General features: G+C 41.6%; 1 long non-coding RNA gene across 1 annotated transcript; it reads left to right on the forward strand.

Annotated features, from left to right (window-relative positions):
- Positions 1–5633: 5633 nt before the first annotated feature.
- LOC306915880 lies at positions 5634–8598 on the forward strand. The gene is made up of 5 exons (XR_013788894.1): positions 5634–5769; positions 7139–7292; positions 7434–7506; positions 7838–7929; positions 8080–8598. It is a non-coding gene; the product is annotated as an uncharacterized lncRNA (long non-coding RNA).
- Positions 8599–13861: the final 5263 nt, after the last annotated feature.

A 13861-nucleotide genomic window follows, 5' to 3' on the forward strand; every position in this document is an offset into this window, starting at 1 on the left:
TAAAAGATATTTTGAAAATAGCTGATCTACAAGCTCACAAGCATTCTGAGCTTGTAGATTGTCATTTTCTAATAAAATTGCTATTATTGTCCTGTAAAGCAACTTTGAGTATCTTGAAAAGCAGAAAGAAAGTTAAAAAATAATATACACAGTACTTGAGTAGGGTATAGATACTTCTTGACACCAGTGAATAAAATTATTGAAGTTGACAATAGCCAATATTCAAGCTCAAAGCATGTCTTATCGTATCTGAGCTTGTTGAAGAAAAAAGAATCTTAGAACATTAATGCAAGATTTTGACGATGATTAATAACATGCTCCAGGTTGAAGGTGCTTTAATCATTAAAGCACCTTGCTTCAACCCATTAAAGTTTAATGGGTCTCTTGTCCCTGTACTACATCCGTTGCTGCATGGGGCAGCAATGCGCCACAATGTATTCAAACCAAACAAAAGTATCCTAGCTCACTCAACCAACACTGCATGGTCTCACATGGACAACATTGGACACGTTTACAAAGAAAAAGTAGTTAATTTCACGGAAATTGCACACTGTGTTTGTGATTTGTGGCATTTTGTTCGAAACGGACCAATCATGTGAGCTTTGGAAGCCAATATTAGCCAATCAGGATGGAACATGGGAAATTGTGCAGATCTGTGTTGATCACATGACTATGGAGATAGTGTATACCGAATTGTGTGATGTATGGATAAAATGTGTACAAGTAATCTACAGAAATGTGTTTTGGCTAAATCGGCCTCATGGTGGCGCTATAACGGGCCGTTGAGGAATATTTGGGGCAGAGGTTCATCGTTGGCATCCATGGAGTGTGTGTGCAAAGGTTGGCATGGATCGGGCCAACGGTACCGGAGATTAGCTGATAACGGACGGACGGAAGGACGGACGGACGGACGGAAGGAAGGACACACGGACGGACGGAGTGCAAACAAATACTCTCTCCCCATGCCTTCGGCCTGGTGGAGACAATAATATACACACAGTACTTGAGTAGGGTATAGATACTTCTTGACACCAGTGAATAAAATTATTTTTATTATTAATTATAAGTTGACAATAGCCAATATTCAAGCTCAAAGCATGTCTTATCGTATCCGAGCTTGTTGAAGAAAAAAGAAAATCTTAGAACATTAATGCAAGATTTTGACGATGATTAATAACATGCTCCAGGTTGAAGGTGCTTTGATCATTAAAGCACCTCGCTTCAACCCATTAAAGGTCTCTTGTCCCTGTAGTACTACATCCGTTGCTGCATGGGGCAGCAATGCGCCACAATGTATTCAAACCATACAAAAGTATCCTAGCTCACTCAACCGACACTGCATGGTCTCACATGGACAACATTGGACACGTTTACAAAGAAAAAGTAGTTTGTACTGTGTGCAACCACTATATATAACCACAGCTATAGTGTTTTACACCTTTGTGAAATGGACATTTTGATGTTTCGTTGGAGATGCGACTGAAGCCCGCCCCGGGGTTTGATTGATTGAAATATTTATTAACAGTTTGCAGAATTACAGTATGGCTACATTTCAAGCACAAACTCAATACAAAGGCTGTTAACTGTGAGTGGACAACCCAATTAAGCATTACACTTGTTTACAAGAGGGTCCACCATGTTCAATTCATCAAAACATTAAGAGACGTACAAATAGACACTTCTATATAGACAAAGAACAGAACAGGAATTCATCATAATGGAGGTAAAAAGGGAAAAGAAACATATACAGTGAGGGAAAAGGGGGGGGGGGGGGATTCAGATTTTACGAGGGCCAGTTTCGAATTGCAGCCATCCGTAGGTGCCCTTTGAGAGCGGTTTTGAAGGAGTCAAGGGATTCGCATGTCTTAATGACTGTTGGTAGGGCGTTCCACATTTTGGTGGCATAGGAGCGAAAATAATTTAGTCCCTTGTTTGTGCCGAATCTGGGTTGTACATGGTTCGTTGCACTCCCTCTGGTGTTGTGGGTGTGGACTTTGTTAACATTAAGGAAGTATCTAGACAGGTACATGGGTATCTTGGTGGTGTATCGAATCTTGTGGACGAGACCCATTGCAAGATGCTGTACTCTGTCGTCGACCCTAAGCCATTCCAGCCTTTCAAAGTGGGCAGGGGTGAGGTGGGTTCGGGGGGTGAGGCCAAGTAGGAGCCTGACCAGTTTGTTTTGGGAAGTCTGGAGCCTAGTTTTCAGGGCCTTTGGTCGTCTGGATAGTTACCGTATATTTCATTTTCAATAGGTAAAGTAGAAGTTGTTTGTCAATCTAATCTGAGTTTTTAAGTGTGTACATTTTCCGTAGTAATTACTCATACTTCTGCTATTAATCTCGGAAAAGCTTGCCTCAATGTGACACCTAGGCTATAGTGTTCCTGTGTTACAGACCTGACACAACTTTCTCTTTAGACAGGAAGCAGGAGAAAAAAATTATAGTTTTTGAGCCAAATACAAACATTGCTACAAAGAACTATATAGGCCTATATGCCTATCCCAGTCCATTCAGCCAAAAGCAGGAGCATTTAAAGTTTTTGCTGCCATTATTATTGTTGTGCTAGGCAAGCATATTGTGTGTATGACATTTTGCACTTGTGAAAGTGATTTAGGATGTATTGTTCTTATGCTAACATTTTACACAGCAAAGTGGCTATGTGGTTGTTGAACCTTCATTTCCATTAGTGCTGTGTGATTAATGTACTGTAGCTGTTTAATCAGTGTTATTTTTATTTTGAGTGTTTTTTGTATTGGATTTGGTACTATTCATATGCTTGTAAAAACATATTTACCTCATTGTTACAGTTGCCAAACATATACTTACCCTAACCTTAAATGTATCCTACATTTATATTTACTTACTTATTTCTACTCATTTTTACAAGCAACAATAATTACCGTACCTTTTTGTATGTTGTCTTTGGATTTTCACCTCTTCACAACATCAGTCAGCAATAAATATTTTGGAGCTTGAAGCATAATATCGTGACTCTCATGTCCTCTATGAATGGAGTTTTACTTGCTGTCTAATTATGGTTGCTAGTTTGCTACACAGAGGACAGTATAGAATACACATAGAGTGCAGTCCCAGGTTATACCACGATGAGGGTGCCCCAAAACAAGAATTAATGTAATGGTACCAGCAGTGATAGCAGCAGGATGAACTCAGGTGGGGGAGGCCGGCCAGTGGAGGTGGGCACTCTGGTGGAGGTGATAGGCAAGGGGAATCGTGGGACAGTGGCTTATTTCGGCACCACACAATTTGCCCCAGGAAAATGAGTAGGTGTCATCCTGGATGAGCCCAAGGGAAAGAATGATGGCACGGTGAGGGGCAAACGCTACTTTACGTGTGAGGAGAACCATGGGATATTTGTCAGGCAGTCACAGGTAATAAGGCATGATTTTATTCCTTAAGCATGACTTCATACATCACATTCAAAACAATATTGTCTATTTTTGGTTTAATATTTTTTATTGAGTGAGGGTTACAACTTACAACAGAGGTATCTTTGACAGTTCAGACCATAGTAGGCATTAAAGACACATTCTCTCTCTCTCTCTCACTCACACACTCACAATTGTACAATTTTAGGCATTTAGCAGACGGTCTTAATCCAGAGCGATTTACATTAAGCACACACACACACACACACACACACACACACAAAAGAACACTACAACAAGTTCATACTATGTTCCTATTGTTCATTTGTTTGCTTATGTCGGGCTATGGTGAAAGGTTTGGACTCAAAGTGTATGCTTTATTGTACTTGCCATCTCGCATACAGGTTGCTGCTGCTGGCGTGGTGAGCAGAGAAGCAGCATTGAGTGTACAGTGTACAGAACACTAGCCTGGCTAATAAGCCAGACTCGGCAGGCAATTTTTGTCTGCCAACGGCTGATTCGGTCTGGCTTATTAGCCAGGCTAGCAGAACACAGCCTCCCCGGCTTCAACAAGACTTCCCGGTCTCCTCATCATGGCCACTATGCTACTGCCTGGCCAGGGGAGTGCACCCTAAGATCCCAATTTAGTCATTATGCCACTTTTCCCCGCTGCTTGTCACTACTGGTGTACCCTACTTGCTCACCTACCAGTGTGAAGACCCACTGGGAGGGACATGTCGCCTGTCCTACTCCCCCTGCTCAACATTACCCAGGCCATTTACAGATGCCGTGCATTGACAAAGATCACCCTTCCCGCCCGGCTCCCCTCCCCTGATCACGGGCAATTGTTTGTGTACAGTCACGAAGCCGCCAAGCTGAATGCTTGGTGAGGAGGTACTTTTTTGTGCTACCCGAGTGCAGCCTCTTTTTTGAGGGGCGCTGATGGATTATTTTAATATTGTTGTTTATGAATGATTTTCATGTTCCATTATTGTCCAGAAATCATATTTATTGTCCTATATGCACTCTCCCCAGTTAGATAACTGTTTTTCATTTAATGGCCTTCAGTGGCACCTCATTATCTCACTATCTTAGTTTGAGTGTTTTTCACTGTCTCCTCACAAACATGTTTTCACATCCATTTGGCCTTGTGGTGTTCTCTACTACAGACACCCGAGACTGGGTGTCTCTCCTAAGAAACCTTCATTGCTCTCTTCACGAGTCTGAGTTTTGAACTACAAATTACTTGTATGACTTCATTGCCCAATATTCATGTTTCTTGGACTTTCAGGAAATTACATCATTCCTAGAATTGACTCTACTCGGTGTAAGCACACCTAAGATTCCATGTGCGGACAAAAGAAGCTGTCTGCCAGCGTCTCTTCCGGGACTTTTGTACAGCTGGTGGATGGAAATGAAGCTCCAACCACGCGGCAGATTGCCGCGTCAGCCAGATTCCCGGAAAAGCTTGCTCCAGCTGCATTCTGCCACGTGGGTGGAGCTTCATTTCCATCCACCAGCTGTCTAAAAACCCGGAAAAGACGGCTGCGCATGGAAGCTTAGGTGTGCCCAGAGTGACTGTGGGCCTTTCTCATGGGCGGACATTGTCCCCATGACAACGGCAAATCGAGATAAACTGAACTATAAGGACTGTCTTCATTTTGTCATACGTTGAGAGACATTCATTGCAAAATGGCTGTATGTGGATTTTCATCTTTTTCTCCGAATACATGGCATAACTTAAAACCCACTCTCTCTGTCTGGAAAATCCTTCATTGCTTGGGACTGCATAATTATTCTTTTGGGTTCTAAAAGGTATTTTTCTAAAGTATTTCTCATCTTTAAATGTTTAATACCATACTAAACATTTCATAAAAGGTATTCCTGTTAAAGCTAATTCTAGACATTACAACTAGAAGGTTTATAACTATTTTGGGTGAATTACTATGGTATAAAGCTTAATGCCTGGGTTTTATGATTGAGCACCAATTGTAATCGGATTACTTCCAGGGATATTCTACATTTTGGCTGACAGCCTGGTCCTTCCTTTCATCTGAGTTATCGAAGCTATTGTCATGGTTTGAGTCTGTCTGTATTTCCACTTTGGCCACTCCCTCATCCGATTCCACACTTCAGTCCCAGTTACACACCTGGTTCCACTCTCATCAGCCCAGCCCATTACAAACCTGTGAACACTACTGCAATCAACCCACCACCTATAAGACTGGACTCATTGCACACACACCTTGTCGGATCATACATTCATGTCACGTTGTTGTACCTGGGAGCTCATCTTTTTATTTATCAGGTGCTATAGCCCCTCCTGTGCCCAGCTTTGTGTGTACCACGGAAATGATTTGATTGACTGAGCATGGAATGTGGTGAGATGATATTAAGTGCCCCTCACTTTACTTCACACTTTACTTCCTAATTCCTCTTATAACTAAATTGAAAATAAATGAATTTGCCCAGGGGTTCAATATTGATTTATTTTATTGAAGGGTGATGATCTTGACATGTTTTATTACAGATGAATTGTGTTATTCAGTGCATGCATTGTGTTACAAAACCTAAAACAATGCTCAGTGTTACTGGAGAGTATATCTGTGGTACACATGGTGTTCTTCCAGATAAACTAAAATGAACAGCGAAGAGACCAGCTTACCTAGGGCTTTGTGGTGTCTTCTGTGGTTCCAAAGCACACATGCTTTTGGAACTACAGAAGAAATCGGACACTTTACAATTACAGTAGGTAAGTTGGTCTGTTTTCTGTTCAGCATTGACAATGACCATGACAATGCATTGTTCTGTATAGATGTCTATAATATACAGTATGTTTTACTGTATATACATATTGTGTTAAATTGTTTTTCAAATGTTTGAAGGTGTCTGATAAAAAGCTTAGCATTTTAATTCTGCAATTGAGAGTTTGTGTGCAAGTTTTATACCTGAATATTAATTTGCCTCCAGTCGCATCTTTAGACTCCTATTAAATCACTTTACGACACCATGAATTGTTGTTGGTTTTCTTTTACCAGAAAACAAATAATCTGTGTGACACCCTATTCCCATTAAAACACTCCAGCCAGGGCTAAATTCGGCCATAGCCAATTGCCCAAATATGACCATTTGTGAAGACGGCTATGCCGTTTTTAGCCCAAGGAGTGTTTTTCGTGCAAAACTCCCCATCTCATTCTGGACACAATACAAGATATCCCTGCTCACCCATCAATGCATCCACAGAAATGCCCCCCTCCCTCCACCTCAAGGAATTAGTCTCCCTGAAACCCTCGACCCGCACCCTCCTCTCCTCAAACACATACTGCCTCAACCCTGTCACGGCCAACCTGCGCACCATTGGTGACAGGGCCTTCTGCGCCTTACAATAGCTGTGGCAACATCAAGGCAGTGGAAGAGAAAAAAATACTTGACTCTTGTTTGCATTTAAACAAACAATGTGCGGGAGTTTTTTCTTCCACGTTTATCGACCCTAGTTTGGTTTTGATGCACCTGTTTTATCTACAGTAGGTGTGCAAAAGTCTTGCTTGCTGACATTGCAAGCAGTAAACTTTGCTCCACTGTGTAGACTAACATACAAATGCAAAGGAAGTCTAAATGGATGAGGTGGGGAAAGCTGTGCAAATGGGTTATATAGTCAAATGAAAAGTAATTTGACAAATACTGTGTGATTAATAATTATTGCAGTTCAAATACTATCTTTACTTTAACTTCTAACCTCTTGTACTCCAGAATACTCTCTTAGGAGTGGCCTGTTGACCTTCGTTCTGTTTGTTGTCCCCGTCCTCTCTTGGTTCTGGTCAGTTTGGCTCTATGTCATTTTGACACTATTGGCACTATTATATATATATATACGTTGTCAGATCCTTACATCCAGGCTTCACAGGTAAACCTTGAACTCCATAATGTAACTTTAAACGTAAACTACAGTATTCGTTATGTTTTTTTTTTTAGCAGTCAAGCATGTATTTACTGTCTCTCTCGCATCATTGTCGCATCAAACTATTTTGTACATTGTTTTATGTAGATCAAATCGTCAAGCAAATGGAAATGTTCAGGTCAGTCCCACACAGCCACCAATACAAGTTCCTCCTGCTAAGGTATCGTGAACAACAATGTATTTTGCCAACAACATACAAGCCAAGGTTTTTCCTTCATGGGTTGATGTCATAGACTGTAATGTGACGTCCATGTCATTTTGTAATGTAAAATATAACCAGGAACTTTAATCAGTGAAACTTATTTTTAACCCTAGAACAGATCATTCAAATGTTGTTGTCACATCACAAGTTTAAACCCAGTTGGTGAAATGATTTTGTAATGAGTACTTTGAGTAGTATGTATAAGCTACTTTTCTCCGTGATAATTGTGTATTATAATGTGAAAAATGTAATGTAATGTTTTTGTTTTCCTTTTTTGATTTGCTGACAGCCGGACATTCCACTCGATGCCTCTGTTTTCCTTTTTTGATTTAATTGCTGACAGCCGGACATTCCACTCGATGCCTCATCTCAAATTCCAGGGTAGGAACTGATGGATAATTTCAATATGTATTCGATGTTAGCAAGTATGATGATTTTGTTGTGATTCCACAAGAGCAGTACAGCTATGTGCACATTACTGCATAAGCGCCAACTGTTTTATTTGGCTGAATTTCCACACAAACCTGTCAGTTTCAGGTATGTAGCACTGGATCACTAGAATGTGGATGCCAACGCCACTCAGCCTCCTCAGCGCCCTGGCGTTCCACCCAGATATACACACTCCCCTTCGCCCCAGCAAGGCCCTGGGGTCACCAGAGCCATCCCATCCAAAGACATACTATAATGTTTTGTGCTCGTCTGACACAACTGCATTTTCTTTTAACCTCATCTATATTGCAAATTCATGGAGAGATGTTTGAAATGTTATCACTCAATGTTGTCTAGTTAATAAGATGCATTTTTTTTACACTGATATGACCTCTTGCCAGCACCTTTAAAGGTGTAGCAACATGGTGATCAGATGAAGCCGGCTTATCCTTGTTCCTGGAATATGTAGTCATGAATTAAATGTTTTATATAAGTACTTTTTTTATTTTCAAACAGAATTGTCACAAGCTATTGTACATTTTATGCTATTGCATATTTTTAAAAATTTAAGACTTGATTGTTAACTTTGTGAATTGTAATAAAACAGTATTAAGGATCTAATTTGAACCCATCTCATTATGTATTAAGCCATATTTTTGTGATGGAAGGAAGTACTCACATGTTTTACTTAAAAGTAAAGGTACGGCAATGTAGATATACTGTGTTAGTAGAAGTCCTGTATTCAAAATGCACTTAAATAAAAGTACAAAGGTATTGGCATCAAAATATACTTCAAGTAAAAGTACTCATTGTGCAGAATGTCCCATTTTGCAAGTTCAAAATGTATAGCCTAAAATATATTTTGAAAATAGCTGATCTACAAGCTCACAAGCATTCTGAGCTTGTAGATTGTCATTTTCTAATAAAATTGCTATTATTGTCCTGTAAAGCAACTTTGAGTATCTTGAAAAGCAGAAAAAGTTAAAAAATAATATACACACAGTACTTGAGTAGGGTATAGATACTTCTTGACACCAGTGAATAAAATGATTGAAGTTGACAATAGCCAATATTCAAGCTCAAAGCATGTCTTATCGTATCTGAGCTTGTTGAAGAAAAACAAATCTTAGAACATTAATGCAAGATTTTGACGATTAATAACATGCTCCAGGTTGAAGGTGCTTTAATCATTAAAGCGCCTTGCTTCAACCCATTAAAGTTTAATGGGTTGAATTCTATCCTCAGAGATGCTATGAGTGATCTGGCTCTGCATTTCCTCAACAAAATGAACAAACAAAAAAACATGTTTATTACTCCTAAACATTTTGCCAAACATCTCACACAGTCCTATCCTCCTGGTGGAGACCTGTGCCCAGAAGGGCACTTTTTATTTTGTCATGTTCAACAATTGGCACATGTCGATCAAATAGAGAAATGCCATGGTCATTGTAGTACAATTATGGTTAAATATTTCCAAAATGTGTATCTATAGCATAGGAGAAAAGTCTGTGCTTAACAGAAGGTTCCAAATCTAACTGTTTTGTAACAAGTTTGTAACCGGCTCTAATCTTTAACTGAAGAGCATGCATAAGAACTATTTAAGTGTGAACCACATGGTACCATTGTAACGTAAGGCCAAGTATTGACCACTGCGAATCCCTCAAATAGAGCGATGTTGACTGCATAATGTCTGGTAGTGTAGTGTAGTGTAGCGTCTCCACTCTCCTTATTTGTGGCTATAGCTGAATGCGTAGCGAGGTCTTGGAGTCAGAAGGTCTACCCTGTGTCAAAGTGTCACTGAGCAAGACAACCCTAACTGCTTCCGGGCTCTGTATTAATAGCACCCAGTTCTTCTAGGATGGATTAAAAGCAGAGCACAAATTTCATGTAAATGTTTTGTAAATTTCACTGTGAATTTCACTGGTTCTCTTTGGGCAAGTTTGCTTCAGCTAACACAAAAACAGATTACATTTTGAGAGTAGATTGTTTTAGTTTTACACTCGCATTTTAGATGTAAGAGTGATTTAATGAGAGCATGCTTTGTCATGCTACAAGTTTCCTCCACTCACTTTGATGTCTCCATGGTTTCCTTATCCTTGTACTGGACTCCGGTCACACAACCATTCTCCTCCAAGCTGGCCACGATGTCTTCTACTACTGTGACACTGAGGGGGAGTAAAGCGCTAGTCAGGAATATTATGACTATTATAACCTAGCCTAAGATTTAGACTCTCGTAGATGTATTTTTCGATTCTGACGTCATCCTAGAAGCGAAAAATACATCTACGAGAGTCTAAATCGCTAACCATAACCCACATTGATTTCAGTCCACGAACCAACTCTCCAGCCAACATGAAAACCATATTTACCACCTTCACTTACTTTGGTTCTGCTAGAGCAGCTCTCCTCAGTCTCATGAGAAAGCGTCCATGATGGAAGGCCCGTCGTCCACACTGGATGTGTTTGTCTTCCTGAAGGTAGGGAATCTCCATGTCGTGGACCACATAGCCGCTTACGGTTCTTCTCCTGCTGCTAGAACCACAACACACACACACACACACACTCTTTTAGTATTATCTCTGTCTCTCTCGCTCACTCACATGCAAGTTTGATTATCTCACACACACACACACGTGCCCACGCACGCGCAGTGTCTGTCTGTCTGTCTGTCTCTCGCTTGCTCACATGCACACGGGTGCACAGTACATGTCAGTCACGCACGCACGCACTCACACACATGCACGCAAAAGTTGAATCCCGTTCCTCCCATTCGTACCAGCACGCAGCAGCAGAGGAGGTGCATGGTGAGATCATGGTCTGCATGCGATGCGACTCTGCACCGCTCTGCAGTGAAACTTGACACAAGACTTAACTTACTTTTCTTTGTGCTCTGGACTGGAGTAGCTCGACAAAAGGTGAAGAAATGACAATATATCCATTTGAAACGCTCCGCCATGACAGTCAGATAGTAAACACAAACGCTTCGCGTCATCAGTCTCTCTCACTCACACACACACTCACACACACACAGGACGATGAGCCGTACAGTAGTGCTTTTTCCCCGCCCAGCGATTCGCCAACGTCCTCCGCTCGGTCTCCGTTGTCCAGATTAGCATATGGGAGTGTCCAAGGTCGCCAGAGGTGCATACCTGTGTTCCAATTTACATCTCATTTAATCTGACATCCCCGACAGGTCCAGGGTTCACGCCTGGGATTGTGCAAAGCCTACTGTGAGAGAAAACTTGACATGGTCAAAGGGTCCAGGGTTCTCGCCTGGGATTGTGCAAAGCCTACTGTGAGAGAAAATTTGACATGGTCAAAGGGTCCAGGGTTCTCGCCTGGGATTGTGCAAAGCGAAAGAGAACTCCGTGAACCAAGTATTACATTACTGTAATTTGTAATTACAAATAGTTTGTGCATACGGGTACTATTATGACTTATGATAACATTTAATGTAATAAACACACGAGCAGGACACATGTAAAACATTAAGCCTTCCATCACTGCAGGGACTTGAACCCCATTTCAGAAACCTGAAAGTACCTTCTACCGGTGATTGTTTTGGCCATGCTAACATGTCCTTAAGGTGGCCTTACACTAGCCGTTTTTTTTTCAATCTGGAATCTGATAGCACCACACACTACAGGATAATCGGAGCGGGGCAGAGCAAATATCAAACATTCTTGATGTTGATCGGGCCGATCGCGCTTTGAGCGGTCGGGCACCCCCCGAGCGTCAAAAATCCCCGATTATCGGCTAGTGTAAGGCCACCTTTACTTGCATGATAAAATAAAACATCTGCTGATGCACAAACCTGGACTGTCAATGTTGTAATCTTGAATCAGTGGATGTTTCTGCGTCTCGCAACAGGCACCGTCCTCCAGACGACCCGACCACGGCTGATGAGACACCGGCTTGAGTCCAAGTGGATGCTCCAGGCGCTGTGGGTGAAAAGGTATAACATATGATAAGAATAGCCTGCCTTGATCAAGCACCAACACAGCTTTCCTTCATCGTTTACTGATTGACCTGTAATGACCATGTACAATAGCACAGTTATTCTCAGATTGGGTCCAATAGCAACATTATTATGCTTGTTTTGTTTTTTGTAATATAGCATAATAAATCACACCCGTGTGAACTGAGTGGTGTAAGGTCTTATATAGACTGATCAGCTGTGGTCTGACGTAATGCTCTCAAAGGGCACCTACGGATGGCTGCAATTCGAAACTGGCCCCCGTAAAATCTGAATCCCCCCACCGCCCCCCCCCCCTTTTTCCCCTCACTGTATATGTTTCTTTTCCCTTTTTACCTCCATTATGATGAATTCCTGTACTGTTCTTTGTCTATATAGAAGTGTCTATTTGTACGTCTCTAAATGTTTTGATGAATTGAACATGGTGGACCCTGTTGTAAACAAGTGTAATGCTTAATTGGGTCGTCCACTCACAGAGCCTGCCGCCATTAATTAATCCCTCGATTGCGTATTGCCATGGTTTAATCACGCGTGACACTTACTTTGAAGAGCCAAATATCCGTATCGCATTTTACTATGAAACCATTCCGTGTGTGTTGACCATAGAGTATATATATAATAGAGACTGAACTAGCGCGAAGCTCCGCCCCCCCAGCTATTCATGTCAGTGGAAGTTGCTCAGTGGCGTTTTGAAGCACCCGGAAGACTGCCGGAAGTCCCTCCCAGGACCTCAACTTTGAGGTCCTGAGTGACGTAGGGCAACCGAGCGCTCAACGTTAAAGCCCAGCTGCACGGGGTTTCCCGGTCATGAATCCACGGGTCCGCCTGTAGTCCCTCCTCCTACCACTAGGACCCAGAGCTTCAACGTTGGAAAGTCTGCCTGCCCCCTTGGTGTTGACGAAGCTGGTGCTCGTTCTCTCGGTCGGTGGTGGAAAAAGTGGACCGCGAGTATCACAGCGCCTGCTACAGGCCGTTGAAAACGCTTGTCTGGGACAAAGCGTCCTCTGCAATGTCGCTTCTGCGAGATAAAGCCGTCTGAAAACAGAGCCGGCAATGTTAGTGGATGCGCGCGCATTTTCAAAATGGCCGCGCCCATTGTGTCAGAAGCATAACAAAGCTAACGGACGGTAGATTTCGATACGATCGTATTAAAACATGCATTAATGAATACATCGCTGTTAAAACGGCTTTTCCGTTTGTGGCAGGCTACAAGATTCTACGTGTTAATATTCCTATGTTCCTGGCGGGTAAACGATTAACAGCCTTTGTATTGAGTTTGTGCTTGAAATGTACTGTAATTCTGCAAACTGTTAATAAAATTTTCAATCAATCAATCAAAATGTCTGATGTAATGAAATCACACCCGTGTGAACTGGGTGACCATAGCAACCATGCTCATTTTTTGGTACGAACAGACAGACAGACACGTAAACTAACAAAGACAGTTGTAGGAGTGGTTTACACCACTCAAAAATAGCTAGCCACTTTAAACCATAGGCTATATACCTCAGCTATTTGAAAATAGCAGATCACAATGTTGGGAGCTTTTAGATCTGCTATTTCCAAATAGCTAAATTGGGTTAGGGTTATAGGGTTAATTATTAGGATGTGAGAGTTGTTCCATAGTGAGCATATTGTAGATCGGCTATCTTATATTTCTGAATTCACATGCAAGTAAAGACATGGTGTTGCAAAGCAAAAGAAAGCACTGGTAGAGTACTATCCGAGCTTCTGCCTGGATATAGGGTTCGAAGCCCTACAGCGCTGTAACCTGCTGACTGCCTCACCTTAGTCCTGTTGTATGTTTACATTAAATATGAAATTCACTATTTCACCAGTGTTAAGATGCTGTGTTTACATTACCCCACCTGAAACCCACTTTTAATGTTTTCTATCATAATTATACAT

This window comes from Electrona antarctica (genome assembly GCF_951216825.1).
Source record: "Electrona antarctica genome assembly, chromosome: 22".
Classification (NCBI taxonomy): domain Eukaryota; kingdom Metazoa; phylum Chordata; class Actinopteri; order Myctophiformes; family Myctophidae; genus Electrona; species Electrona antarctica.